Source organism: Camelus bactrianus, chromosome 32 (assembly GCF_048773025.1).
Source record: "Camelus bactrianus isolate YW-2024 breed Bactrian camel chromosome 32, ASM4877302v1, whole genome shotgun sequence".
In the NCBI taxonomy this organism is placed as follows: Eukaryota; Metazoa; Chordata; class Mammalia; order Artiodactyla; family Camelidae; genus Camelus; species Camelus bactrianus.
In genome coordinates, this window is record NC_133570.1 from 8,973,247 (window position 1) to 8,988,541 (window position 15,295).

The window sequence follows — 15,295 nt, forward strand, 5'->3', positions numbered from 1 at the left end:
TTTGACACTTGTTGTTCTGTCTGTATCACTCCTTCCTTTTGTGTGAATACCTTATCTCGTCACTAGATTGTAAACTCTTTGAGGGTAAGGACGCAACTATACTAACCTTGGTCCTCCCATGGTGCCTCACACGTTGTCTTGCCCATAGCTCCTGCTTAGTAATACTGAACTATTGAATATGATAGATTTTCAGGATGGTTCATCCTTTGTTGAAAGAATATTAATAAGAGGAGCTACAGATAGATGAGTATTTGTAATCCATGTACTTAAAATAAAAGAGAGCTTTTGGTAACTTAGTTTCCTGGTGAATAGTGCTGTAAGAATGAAGAATAACATTCCTTAATAACATTTTAAATGAAAGCAATTGACAGAAGAAATTATAATAATTGGTAGTAACACCACAATTCTTTATCATGATTAACCACAAGATGATGCTTGTATCCTTTTTTACTTATAAACACTGAAGAAATAAAAGAATGCATGTGAAAACACACATTGAAAGTGCAAACTAGACTTTCATTAATTTGAGAAAAACACCTTGCTCAATGTATATTTATGAGCAGTTGTTTTAGCATAAGTTCTGTGAGGAAGAACTTGTCTCTTGATGGAGTAGATTTGGTACTCGTATATAATTGTGCTTGAATCTTAGTAAAAATTACTTATGTTAGGATTAATGTTGGTGTAGGGGAAAAAAGTCAGTCCACATGAACCTCACTCAGATTAACTTCTTTGCCAAAGGAATAACAATAATTTATTGTATGTTTTCTGTGTGCTGGGACTTAGCAGGCGTTGCTAACTAAGGAAACTGAGGCTCAAAGAGTGTTAGTAACTTGCCCAAGGATGTAAGTCAAGACTGTTTGACACCAAGATTCCAACACTGAATCTGTCTGCTTCCTTGTGCACAGTCACTGCTCCAAACCAATTCCTCTTTTGCTTGAGTTCCCCATTCTCCTCCTCACTGGTTCCCTCTGTTCTCTGCACAGTGGCCATCTATTCTGAGCGGATTTCTCATAATGTAACTCAGATCATGTCAGTCCTCTGCTTAAAACTCTTCAATGGCTTTTGGCCACACTTAGAATAAAATCCAAATTCCTTAGTAGGGCTCTTCATGGTCTCATTTTGTGTGTGTCTCGGAGGAATGACAGACAATAATCAAACTAAAAGTTACAGAAGGGTAAGAGTCTTTCTGTTTTGGTGCTCAGTTCGGTGACTGGCATATACTAGGTGGTTGGCAAATATTTACTGAACAAATGAATGAGCATGCCTTCCTCCGGGGTGCTTGTCTGAAGATCTGTGCTAAGGACTGCATTATATTGAGGTGATACATTGTCCTGTAAGGTATTTACAAATAATGATAAACTGGAGAATGAAAAATAAAGATCTCCAGAACAAATGGAAGTTTCTTCTATTTTTGGATTTCTGTTATGTATCTCTGTATCTGTTATGATCATATCTAATTGTCTTGTGATCATTGCATCTGATGAAAGTTTTTCAGAGAGAAACATTTAGTTGAAAATGTTTGTCTAGCATTATAGACTTTATATTTACTTCTTGTTTTAAAGACATGTTTTGCCTATAGTTAAATGTTATGATAATGTTTTGGCGATGCCATGCGTAATTTAAACTGTTAGCCAAAGGTAAGATCATAAATTTGTATTGAAATAATTTTCCTCAGTGTTTGATGGCAGTGGGGGGTGGGGAGCTGGAGAGTTTGTAACCATATCAGTCTGTAATTTATCAAGTAGTACTGTGAATTAAAATGTCCAATGTTCATGCATTTCTCAAAATAGATTTCTGTGATCATTTATTTTAGAGCTGATAAATGTCACTGAATTGAGGTATTAATGTAGTTCTATATAATTGTATTTTATTTCAACCTTAGTAGCTTACTTAGTTTTTATCATTCTTACATTTCATCAAACCATCTCATGAAAAGTCAAGGATGTCCTAAGAAGAGAGTGTCTAAGTGCTGTTTTAGTTGGCTGTATTTAGCATCTGAAATTTTATGTGATTGCTGTCCTTGAAAGTAGAGCCATAAGTATAATTTAATTTTCAAAATCGTGTAATATATTTTCTGGAGTTTAATGGTTCCTTCTTAGGAGTTAAAGGAAAATAGTGGTTTTATTTGTTGTATGTATAAATCAAGAAATGTTTGCAACTTTGAGTTTCTATAGCATATTTTCTAATTCTCATTTAAAGAGTTAGATGTAGAGTGCTTCTCTTCTGGAATTTTAACCTGTAAGGTGTCTAGAGGGGCTCCAGGTGACCAAATTCAGTTTCACAAGGAAAATCTAGTTAGTTCCCATGATCCTTGCAATAAATTGTTACCTCTCAGATTTTGTTAATAGGTCTCACTAGGGCCGCAGCTCACTCATTTGCTATGATAAGACTAGATTGAGCCCCTGTGAAAAAGTAAGGTTTCAAAATATTTTTAAGGCATTAGACCTATGAATGTGAGTTACCCTAACAGAGACTTGGTTTTTGGTTTGTAGAGTTCACCCTAACCTTGTGTGAAAACTTGATGATCTCTGTTTTAGAGTTCCAGTATTGATAATAAAGAACCACTAAAGAATTTTTTTAATGCACTAAAATAGAGATATCTTAATTGTTTTTTACATGTTTTTGAATTATACTGGATATAAGTGATCAAAGTATTCAATTGTGAAGATTTGTCTTGTTTCACAATTTAACCAGCACTTAAACGTTGAGATGTCCATTCTAGTTTGAATAATGCTGTGTAGAAAGAAATAGAAAGTTATCATTGATTTCTGTTTTTGCCTTTGAAATGTGATATAAGATTGAGGTGCGGAGGGTATAATTCAGTGGTCCTGGGTTCAATCCCCAATACCTCCGTTGAATAAACAACCCTGATGACCCCCCAAAATGTGATATAAGGTCATCTTTAGTCCCATGTTTCATAGTCCATTGCTACTTTCCACAAAACAAGAACAATGTGAACTGAATAAAGGCTAAATTTTTTTCATAAGATAATATTAATTTAATTTTATTTTAATTTTAAAAATCTTTTGAAGGCAGTTTCCCTCATAGTCTTCTTAGTGGTGTGGATAATCCTGGTCTTTGCCTGTGTTTGTTTATTTGTTTTGTTTTGTTTTTGGAATGCTTAGGAAAGTTTTCTATCTTAAAATGCCTGAGGCGGGACTGTTAGCAGTCACTTATCTGTTTCCTTACTCCACACCAAGTCTGCCAGGCCCACCCACTTCCCTTTATCTGACAGCTTCAGGTTTGGGCTTCATTCTTGACCTAAATAGGACATATGTAGCAAAGTTTTGTTAATTGTTTCTTCAACCTGGTTATACAGACTTTTTGACCTAAATACAATGCTTGACTTTTTGTTGTTTCTTTATCTTAGTTTTTGCCCCAAATTGTCTAGCTTGACCTTCCAAACTTGACTAAATCTTCAGGCTTTGCCTGACAACCTTAACTTTTAAAGCTTTGACTGGATTCTCTGATTTTATAAACTCCTAGAAATTTACATTTATTTCTCAAAAAAAATGCATGCAAAAATACTGTTTGAAGAAAAAACAAGTTTTAGAGAACAAATTCTCTTACCTATGCCATTGATTAGCGTAAGGACTAATACCTTAAAAATATTAAGGTCTAATAACCTTAAAAATATTTTCAAACGTAACTTTCATAGAGCTCAGTCTCGTCTTATTATAAATACCTCCTGGAACCACAGCTAGGCCAACTAGAGTTCAAGATTTGAGATAAGGTCAGTTACCCAGGAGGGAGAGTGTAGAGAGGACAGAATGGAAGACCATAGTTGAGGCTTGGGAAACTCACAGTTGAGAAATGGGAGGAAGGGGAGTCAAAGGAAGCTTCATCAGAGGTAGGAGAATTCAGAAAGTGCAATAGAGATGAAAGAAGAGGCAGAGAGAATTTCTAGGGGCAGTAGTGTAAAAAGCCACAGGGTTCAAAAAGAATGAAGGAAAAACAGGCTGTCGAATTTGCGAAGGAAGTCATTACTGAAAGTGCACTAATAAAGATCAGAGCGGTGAGGGTGAAAGCTAAATTAGGGATGGTGGTGAAGAAATAAGGGCATCCTTTGGGTGCTGACCATTTGTTTGAGAGATGAGAAGGACATAAGGAAAGAGGGTTTGATACAGACAGCAGAGTCATAAGAGTCTTTTTATTTTATTTTAGTAAGGGAGAGGATTGTGTATTTGAAGGAGGAGAAATTGGTCTTGGAAAGAAATTTTTTTTTGCTGTTGTTTAAATTTATAGAGATTTCTACCTTTTTTTTTAAATCATGAGTTTCAGTTAGTTGTGAAGAGAATTTAATGAGGAATGAATGCTATGTGTGTACATTTTATTCTTTGTTTCTTTTTGTCTTTACATTGTCTCTAGTCTGGATCCTATTGCATTTGGATTCCTAGGGTTTTTTAAATTGCCTGCTGTATAAAATCCAGTCTTTGTTCTGATTTTCTAAACAACCTGGCCTTGTAACCCTACTTCCCTATATTTTCTTTAAAAACTCATTATTTCAGCCAAACTGGATTAGTCACTGTTTACCTTTTTATTTAAGCTGACCAGTATGCCTGGTTAGGCTTTCTCCCGTCTCTGAAATTTGTGAGACCTTGTCTTTCAAGGTCCAGCTGAAATGCTGTCCTCCTGTTACAGAGCCTTCTGATTGGCCCAGGAAAGATACTCTTCTGATGCCTGTAGTTCTTTATCTGATCCTGTCAGATGGCAGTGCTTTTACAATTTTCTGACCTTGTATTGAATGTATTTATGTAACTATCTTCCCACCTTGACCATGAACTCTGTAAAGGTAAGATCACAGTCATTAATTCCATGGTTTAAGGACCCATATACATGACAGATACTAAGTTGTTTTTTTTTTTTTCAAGAATGGATATTTTAGAGGTGAAGTTGGCCAGGTGCTGGGTTTTAAAATAGAATGTTTACTTAAAAATATAATGACAGGGCATATAGAAGAGAGGAAGAATACTTACCTAATGATCTCACTGCTCTTTGAAGAAAATACAAAAGTAGAATTGTTACTGTTAAGTTGAGTGAAATGTTATGGCCAGATTTGCCTACCTTCCTAATATCCATAGAGCACCTAGAGAATGAAAGTAGCTCAACCTGGGAACTGATCACCTAAAGGGGGCACTTACAAAGGACCACGGGCCCTGTAGACACCTGCATTTATCTCCAGTCTTCTTTAGCTGCCCACAGACTGGCTACTATTTATTTATAATTTATCTCCCAAATAAGCACTTGTTCAGTATGTGACATATATGATACATAATATAAATGGAGAAGCTCTGCTTTTTTGTTTTTGCAATTAGCAAAACAAATTATTGTAGGGAAAATTTTTTCAAATGAAGTATTTTGCAGGAAACTCCCTTTGAGGTGTGAGGAGAGCCATAAGCTATGTAGAAATTGGCTCCTGAACAATTTAACATTTTCTCTCTCTTTTGCTACTGTTTCAGAAATTCATACTTTTTGTACTTAAGCTTCTGTTTAAAAGTTAATGTTTTTAAAAATAGAAACTTGTGTTTCATCTTTTTCCTGTTTCTAAAAGACTATTTTCTCTTTTCACTCATTTTTTTTCTTGTGTTTAATAATTATTATTCACAAAGGGCAATTATTAAAAAATCTCCTGGCCTGGTGTGGGCATATTTTAAATTTCATAGATAGAGTAGTGCCTCAGTCTTAGGTTAGAATTAAAAATCTAGTCATCTGGAATAGGCATAAACCAGAAGTTTGGGGGATTATGAGTTTGTTTTTGAACCTTTGCATGCTGTGCAATGGTGAAAATAACCTACGGGCCTAATGATGATGTTTTAGGCTGGTATTCATGGATATCAAACGTTCTCAAAGCCAAGCTAAAGGTTATCAACAAGTTTATAAAAAAGGGAGTAGCAGGTAGGGGAGAAGTGGGACAACAGTGAATGGCAGATGTGACTCTACAGTGGAACAAAGGCGAAAGAGACTCCAGCATCAGGAACATTCAGGTAGTGAAACCAAATGGTTTAGAGCCAGCTGCTAGAGGACAGGAAACCAAGCCAGTCTCCATGTATCCAAGGTACAGTTGGCCCATGCAATTCTGGAAATCCAGCTTTGTGCTTCCGTTTAGACTTAACTAAATTGATAATGAGTCACCATCTCTTAACATGTCCCATAGCTTTTGAAGGCATCTGGTTTGGGTGTCACAGCTAGAGACCTTGAAGAAATTCTCGATTCTCATCAAACAAGTCACTAAGTCCTGGTGATTGAGATACCTATGTATCTATCTTTCTGTAATTAGATATAATTGTTATTAACTATTATATGTTATAATTGTATATGACTATATATAGATAAAATTTTTAAAATTTGCTGCCTCTTCATTCTCATCTTTATTCCAGGATGGCCCTGCTTTGGTTTCCCTTGGTACACTACACTTGCCTCTTTGAACTGTTGTTTCCCTGTTCATCTCCCTGTTAAGTTTTAAGGACGTGGATTGTATTTTGTTCATGTCTTTATCCTCAGTGGTTTGATACATAGTTTATTTAAATTAGTATTATTCTATATTTGATTTTTTGGATAATAATCCTAAAAATAAAATTAGTAAGATGGAAAGAGTATATGATATCTTGAGTTGCTCTCAACCTTTAGTTTAAGAGCTTAAAGGGACAAACATTAAATATTTGAGGTATATGGATCTCTCTCTCAAGTTAATGAAACTTTTTATTCAAGGTGTTAGTCTGGAACTTGATAATCACTTTCATTTGTAGAACCTCTTCAAAATACAGTGGGAGAATTGGTTACAGTATTGGTTAACTATTATTGCCACAATAATACTGCATAACAAATAGCCCCAAAACTCAGTGATTAAAATACTAATTGATCTGCACATTGGCTGGGGCAACTTTGCTTCTTGCTTCAGATCTAAAGTCAGGAGGAAGACTCTGCTTCATGTGTGTTCATTTTGGAGCCCAGGCTGAATAGGCAAGATGATACAAGATGTCTTCAGGGTTCATCCTGTTGTAGCATATATTAGTGTGTCATGCCTTTTTATTGCCAAGTAACAGTCAGTGGTATGTATATACACATTCTTCTTATCCATTCATCAGTTGCCGGTTGTTTGGGTTTTTTCATTTTTTGGTTGCTTACGAATAATAATGCTGCTATGGACCTTCATGTAAATGTTTTTGTGCAGGTATATGTTTACGTTTCTTGGGTAAATACCTGGCAGTGAAATTGCTGGCTAATAGGGTTTTCTGTGTTTAACATTTTGAGGAACTACCAAACTGTTTTCCAAAACGGCTACGCCATTTTGTATTCCCACAGCAGTGTATGAAGGTTCTGATCGCTTCACGTCCTCGCAAGTTCTTGTCATTGTCCATCTTTTTAATTATAGCCTCCATAGTGGGTATGAAGTGGTTTGTCTAATGTTTATATTGAAGAGTTTATGAAAGAGGAAAAAGCAGTGGTTGAGAACTTTAGATCTGCTTGTTCTTAATAGTGTAGTACCAAAGTTGAACCTCAGTTTTAGTTACCTAAAAATCTATCATTGAGGAAAAAAGTACGATCTTTTGGCTCACAGGTTTTTGCTCAGACTACTTCTTATTTCTTTTACGTGCTAGAATCATTTAGGACGAAATTAGTCTCAGATGATTATTAAACTAGTTACTTCCCTTTGGGTAAGTGAATGACCAAACTACTCTGGCAACCTACTGCGTCATCAGTAGTCCTGGTTTAACGACTGAAGGGTGTGTGTGTGTGTGTGTGTGTGTGTGTGTGTGTGTGTGTGTGTGTGTGTGTGTGTGTGTGTGTCGGGGTGGGTGGGGAGCTCTGTGTGTGTGTGTGTGTGTGTCGGGGTGGGTGGGGAGCTCTATGTGTCTTCTTGCCAGGAGGAGGAATTGGTTGTAAAATATGACCTTTTCTTGGGCAGCACAGTCCACATATATAATTTAAAGTTTTCTAGTAGCCACATTAAAAAGTAAAAAGCAACAGTAGAAATTAATTTTAATAATATAGTTTATGTAACCCAGTATATCAAAAATGTTTACCATTTATTTATTGGATGTAATCGATACAAAAATTAAGATATTTTACATATGTTTATAGTACAAAGTCTTCTCAGTTCATGCTAACCACATTTCAAGAGCTATATGTGGCTAGCAGCTACCATATTGAACAACATAGTCCTGGAGGTCTAAGAGCTTATGATCTAAATTTCTGCTGACAGGTATGATGATCTGTGTATCTTTTGGAAAAACAGATGAGTGCTTGATCAACCTGTATTTCTGGTTCTTTAATTTTATGTTGTTACTGCCCTTTTTTTTTTTTTTTTTAATGTGGAAGAGGATCTGTAGAGGGGTATAGAGAGGCATGCTCCTTACAGCTCAAATTTTTGATTGTGAGTAGGAATTAGTTAGCAGAAGGAAGAAAAAAATTTGGTCTCTGTCATCATTAAGGATGTACCAGTTTCCATAGTTCTTAGCAAATGAACTAAATCTGTTGGAACTGCTGTTGTTTGGTCTTTATTGTAATTGTTCTGTATGCTCAGGGTTTGCTTCGGCTTGTTCTTTATCAGTTACACACTACTTGAACTGTTTGACCACATAACTCACTTGGTTAGACAGAATAAGGTTGTAGATTCGATCTTTATAATTAATGGATGACTTATGCCTGCTGGGGATCCACCATAGTAACTAAAGCAGAATAAACAGGATCCTCTCTCTTCTATGAGTTTGCAATGTTGTTAGAGACTGTTGATATTTGCTGGGTCACATGCCAGCAAATGTAATTAAGACAACTTTGAGAGAAAACAGATTTCAGAGTGGGCCTTTAGGTAGTCTGTGTGTCCCAAGCAGTCATTTTATTACTAGATGGACTGAATTTAGTCAAAAGTGTCTTAATATTTGAGTACCTTTACTCGTAGCATACAGTTTCTAATTTGCCCCAGTCCCTCCACTTTCTGGTCCTGTACAGTGACTCTCTACATCACTACTTTATATTATTTACCTAGCCCCTGAAGGCAGTTAAGTTTATGGTCCCCTGATGTCTATGATCAGTTCATCGCCTCAAGGATAGGTTAGGGATAAGGAGATAGTTGATCAGTGCCCCAGTGACACTAGATATGGGCATGTGCATACTTAGACACACATACTTTCACCAAATTTGACCATTGCATTAAGTATCACAGACTATTGGATACCTTAATGTTCTAACAAATGTTCCATCAGCCATTGTTCTGGTTTTCTGAGTGTGGACTTGCAGTTACTCTAAATGGAATTCACATGCCTTTGGATTGGGGTCTATGAATGGTATCCTGACTGAGAGAATGGGGTCACTACTGAATTTACATCATATAACCCTATTGCACTCATCTTTGAACTCTTTGACATTTGTGATAGTGTGAACCCAGGGCCCATTTGTGAGTTCATGGATTTGAATTTGAAGGCCACGTGAAATCTGCATATTGTAGGTCCTTGGTGCACAATTGTGGAATTAAAGAATACCATGAGTGGTGTTACTTTTTTGGTCAGCAGTTTACTTGGTGCCTTTGTTGTGTTTTTGATACACATTATGATTTTGATAATTTCCAAATATAGCTTGACTCTTTATTAACTTCTTCATTTTTTGAAATGGACTTGAAAGCTTTAGCCTTTCTAAGAGAGAAGGGTCTTTCAGTTGTTGAGTGTTAAATGCTTTGACTTGTTGGTAATATGAAATATAAATTTAAAGGCTATTTTACCTGTTCTCAACTGAGTGCACAGTCTGCAAGTGGCTAAGCTCTAAGTTGGTTGGACCAATGGGGACAGAATTGGAAACTTCACTTCTCTGGTCCTGTGGACTAAATAATTCCACTCCTTTGGTGGTAAAACCTAATTTAGATCTCTTCTGGTAGTAAAAACACAAGACTTTAAGTGATGTGAAGTTATTTACCAGTTTATTCCACTTAGTGTTAACTCTTTGCTGCCGAAATGTTTGTGTTTGACTATGGAGTACTGCTTGAGACCCTGCTGGGGGTGTAGGTAATCCTAGTATATGTACTGTGTTCCCTTTCGTAAAGCAAAAAAAGTCAGGATTCTGAAACATCTCTGGCTGCAAGAATATTAGATAAGAGATTATGGAACTGTAATACATATTATATTGGTACAGTTTTGGAAAATGCAGGTAAACAGTAAAAGACAAGTATACCACTGGTAACCCTACCAACCCACATAAGTCCTTTATTAAATTTTTTTTTTTTAACCATTCAGGGCTTTAAAAAAATGCACATGCTTGTGACTTTTAAAGAAAATTTTATTTGCATAAAACAAGTGCATTGAAAATCAGAGATCCTAAGTAAGGGGCAATTAGAAAATTATAGTTACCTAAAACTTAACTTACCTAGAAAACTGAAGGTAACATTTCATGTTACTCTTTGGGAATTATATATATAGGAACTATAGATCATTTTTTACACAAAAATAGAAACAGGTTCATACGATGTTTTCATTTTTATGTTTAATATCTACAGAAGAATGTATGTTCTGTGTATGTACGTTATGAGCCACAATAAACAAACATTCATGAACATTACCAAACAACTGAAGAACTACAGGATTACCAGTAGTCTTGAAACTGTACTCCTTGATCCCTCCTCTTACCTCTGTCCCCTACCCCGGCCAGGCAACCACTATTGTGAATTTTGTGTTTACAATTTCCTTGCTTTAAAAAAAAAAAAAAAAGCCAAACAAACCAGTTTTATGTTTAATACATTTTTATGTTTTACTGTACAACATAATGTTTACTTTTTGCTCTATTTTTATAAAGTTGAGTATTAAAAAGATGATATCTTTTATAATTTTCTTTTTTCAGTCAGTATCGTTTCCAAGACTTGTCCGAATTATTACACTCTTTACTGCTGCTTGTATAGTGTTCCATCCCATATATAGCCCATAATTTATCTATTCTCCTGTTAATATTTAGGCTTTTCTAGTTTGGGCTATTTCAGAGAGTTCTTCTGTGAGCATTTTTGTACATATTCCCTGTGTTCATGTTTATGAGTTTTCCTAGGGTTTATACCTAGGGCTGGAATTAGTATCTTTCATGGTGAGTGCTTTTGTGTGATAAGAAATCCTTTTCTGGCTTGAGGTTTTAAGGCTATTCTGCTATATATCTCTCCTATATTTTCCTCTACGTAGGAATGGGCTGGGGTAAGCATCAGGGGTAATACTTTACCTTTCATGTATTAGTTTTTAATCTAGAGTCTAGATTAAATTTAGAGTGTAGTCTAAATTAAGATGGCTTTAGATAAGACTAAATGACATCTACAATTAAGTTTATTTATCTGTGCATGAGTGAGGAATTCGGTTGTAGTACCATTTATGGAATAGTTCCTTCTTTCCTTAGTGATCTCTAATGTCACCTATGAGACTCTTCTGGCGGGTGGGGAGGGGCATGTAAGGTTAAATGGCAAATAGTACTTTGTTATAAGTGGTAAATAATACTTTGTTATCTACTTAATATGTCATGAACATCTTTTCATACCATATTATAGATCAGTTTCTACTGTGTGCATAGGAGACCATTATATTCAGCCCCTCTTCATTATATTGTGTTCATTCCTGATTACCTTCCTCTCCAAGAAAACTTGTAACATGTTTTCTCTCCACCCTTCTAGAAATGTATGCTAAAGGCACATGTATGTATATAACTCAATGTAATTTTTAAAATTATTGTGGTAAAATATACAAAATTTTTCATTTTAACCATTTTTAAGTGTAATTCATTGGCATTAAATACATTCACATTGTTGTGCAGCCATCACTGCCGTCCATCTCCAGAACGTTTTCATCTTCCAGAACTGAAATTCCATACCCATGAAACCCCATTTCCTCCATTCTGCCCTACCCCTGTTCCCTGGCAGCCACTGTTCTACTTTCTGTCTGTATGAATTTGACTAGTCTAGGTAAGTCATATAAATGGTATCATGTCATATTTATCCTTTTGTAACTGGCTTATTTCGCTTAGCATAATGTCTTCAAGGTTCATCCATGTTGTACTGTGTGTCAGAATTTTCTTTTTAAGGTTGAATAACATTCAGTTGTATGAATTTATCACCTTTTGTTTATTTATCTATCAATGAACATGGTTGCTTCCACCTTTTGGCTATAGTGAATAATGCTGCTGTGAACATGGCTATACAAGTATCTCTTCAAGACTCTTCTTTCAGATCTTTTGGATACATACTCAGAAGTGGGATTGCTAGATCATGTCGTAATTTTATGTTTAATTTTTTGAGACGTTATCATATCATTTTCCATAGTAGCTGTACCATTGTACACTCCCATCAGCAATGCACAAGGGTTCCAGTTTCTCCACATCCTCTCCAACACTTGTTATTTTCTAGGTGTTTGTTCTGGTGGTGGTTTTTTTTTTTTTTTCCCCGTAACAGCCATCTTGATGGGTAGGAAGTAGTATCTCATTGTGGTTTTGACTTGCATTTTCCTAATACTGTTGATGTTGAGCATCTTTTTATGTGCTTGTTGGTCATTTTTGTGTGTTTGGAGAAGTGTCTATTCAAGTCCTTGGCCCATTTTTTATTCAGGTTGTTGAGTTTTGTTGCTGATTTGTAGGAGTTCTTTATATATTCTAGATATCAATCCCTTATCAGTTATATGACTTGTAAATATTTTTTCCCATTCCATAGGTTGCCTTTTCATTGTGTTAATAGCGTCCTTTGATGCACAAAAGTTCTTAATTTTGACGAAGTCTCAGTTTTTTCATTCGTTGCCTTTGCTTTTGGTATCATATCCAAGAAATCACTGCTAAATCCAAGGTCATGAAGATTTTTCCTAAGTTTTCTTCTAAGAGTTTTATTGTCTTGGCTCTTTACACTTTGGACTTTGATCTGTTTTGAGTCTGTTTTTGTTCTTTTGTGTAATCCTTTTTAATAGAATGATAACATACTATACACTGTGATGCTATATCTTGCATTTTTTTCCCTTAGTAATCTATGTTAACCTCAGTAACTTGTTTCCTTTTTGTTCTGTCTTCCAATATTCAGTTGAAATGTGTGAGCCCATATGTAGGAGAGCTTTTGAGTATGACTAATAGTTAAATTAAAAGAAAATCACATAGGAATGTTAAACACAGGTATCACAACTGAAAGGAAAAGACAAAAGCAAGGAGAGAGGGAATGTATGTGACTAAGTATCATCCACTTTTGCTTACAGAAGGAGAAAGTGCAATTTTTTTTTTTTTTTTTTTGGTCTGATCTTATTTATTTGTTACTCTTAGAACATCTCATTTTTGACTGGATTCAGACTTAGAGGTAGAAGCTCTCAGAGAGGAAAGCCTCCGTCTCTTGGCAATCTGTTCCTGGCGTTTTTCTTTGGCCTCCTTCATCCTCTTAGCCAAAAGTTTAGCACGTTCTGCAGCCTCTTCCTTGTTTTCCTTAGTACACTGTCTCTTCAGAGCAATACGCTGATGTTTGTGTTGCAGAACACGTGGAGTAACAACACGCTGAATCTTGGGAGCTTTGGTCCTAGGTTTCTTACCTTCTCTGTTGAGGGGCTTCCTCACAACATACTGGCAGACATCATCTTTAGAGAGGTTGAAAAGTTTGCGGATTCTGCTAGCTCTTTTGGGCCCCAGGTGACAAGGCACGTATTATCAGTGAGTCAGGAATAGCCTTCTCACCTTTTTTCACAGTGACCAAATTGAGAACACTCAGATTGGCATCCACAATACAACCCCGTACAGATTTGCGCTTTCTTTCTCCAGTCCTCCTTGGTCTGTAATAGGAGTGCCCCTTACTCAGTAGCAGGCTGACTCGACCATGGGTCAAGACACCCTGCTTCATGGGGAAACCTTGCTTGTCATTCCCACCACTGATTCGGACCAGATAACCCTTCCATTCTTCACCCAGAGCGTCAGCAGCAACTTCCGTGGCCATGTGCTTCTCATAAAAGGTACAAAGTTTACGTTCATCGTCTACTTAAATGAGTTTCTGGCAGCCGGTGGCCAGGAAAGAGATGTTCAGCTTCATTCTGAAGCAGCCGACTGCCTCCGAGGCACCGTGAAAAAGGGGGAAATGGCAATTTCATTGAAAGTTTACCAGATGCGTTGTTAACACTCTGTGTGTATATAACTTATCCTTAAATCAGTCCTCAAAAGTACATTGTTTCCCCCATTTTACAATTGAAAAAACTGATTACTCACCCAAGATTATATAGTTAATGAGTGGCAGAGCTAGAATTTAAACACAGGTATTTTTAACTCCAAAGCCAGGGCTCTTTGCCATTAATGGTTCTCTGAGAATAAAGGGAACCTTTGATCAAGTAAGCTTGAGAAAGACCGCATATTAAATCTCTCTTTTGGAAATATGTAGTCTGAATTAGCATATTATGAGCCCTGGTAAGTTGAGTGATAAAAAAGAAACCTGTTTAATTTTGTTTTAAATGTTAAAAGACACTTGCTCAAGGGAAGAGTTTGCTTGATATCTTAACAATATCTGAAGCAGTTCTCTTGTAACACTGTTTTGGGAAGTACCACTAACAGTTGTGTTCAGTTTCTTGGATCAAATCTCAAGAAAGACTAAGGACAGGAAATTAAATACTAATTTAGTGAAGAAAAGGAACAGCCTGTAGAATTAGCTTTTTGGGGAGTGAGAGTCAGCTTATACCCCAGAGGCTACTGTGAGGTAACTCAGAAGAACAGGTGCTGTTCCACAGGTGAATTGCGTGTGACTGCAACTTCCGGTGTCCACATGACAAGTAAGTATTAAGCTCTAGCTTTATTCCAGTCTGTATAATATGGTAAAGTTATAATACAATAGAAGGATTTAAGACATTCATTTAGAAATATTTAAGAAAAAATAACATTTGGCCTGCAGTACTTATTATGCATGAGCCTTGTGTTAAGGATTCTATCTTGGTCATGAGTTGTTCATTTTAGCTGTACCACAGATAGCATAAACTATGATTTAGGAAATGAAAGATTGTCTGTTATGAGGGTACCATTTAAACACTGCACAGAAACTGGTGTCAGAGATGGTCAGCAAATGAATGAGTCAGTAGCCTGTTTGCATTTGTTTTGTAAGGGAGTCATTTATCAGTTTGAGACCCAACCCCTTGATAAGGCATTGCTTTTTCTGTTCCATAGGGCTGATCCTATCTTTTTGTTTTTACATATTGCTCTTTGATTTTTAGTTTTCATTTATTTTCCCAGGTTCTACAGTTCTGTGAAATATCTTGCTAGTGTTTTAATTGGAAGTACATTGCATCTCTTTTTTAACTTGGACAAAATTGTCTCCTTCATGATACTATGGTATATTTCTTCTCTG

The 15,295-nt window shown here is 36.1% G+C and overlaps 1 protein-coding gene and 1 pseudogene across 1 annotated transcript in view; one reads left to right on the plus strand and one right to left on the minus strand.

Annotated features, from left to right (window-relative positions):
* SPPL3 (signal peptide peptidase like 3) overlaps positions 1-15,295 on the plus strand; it is a 106,303-nt gene that overhangs the window by 3,658 nt on the left and 87,350 nt on the right. The window lies entirely within an intron of this gene.
* LOC141575793 (small ribosomal subunit protein eS6-like) lies at positions 11,711-14,960 on the minus strand (annotated as a pseudogene).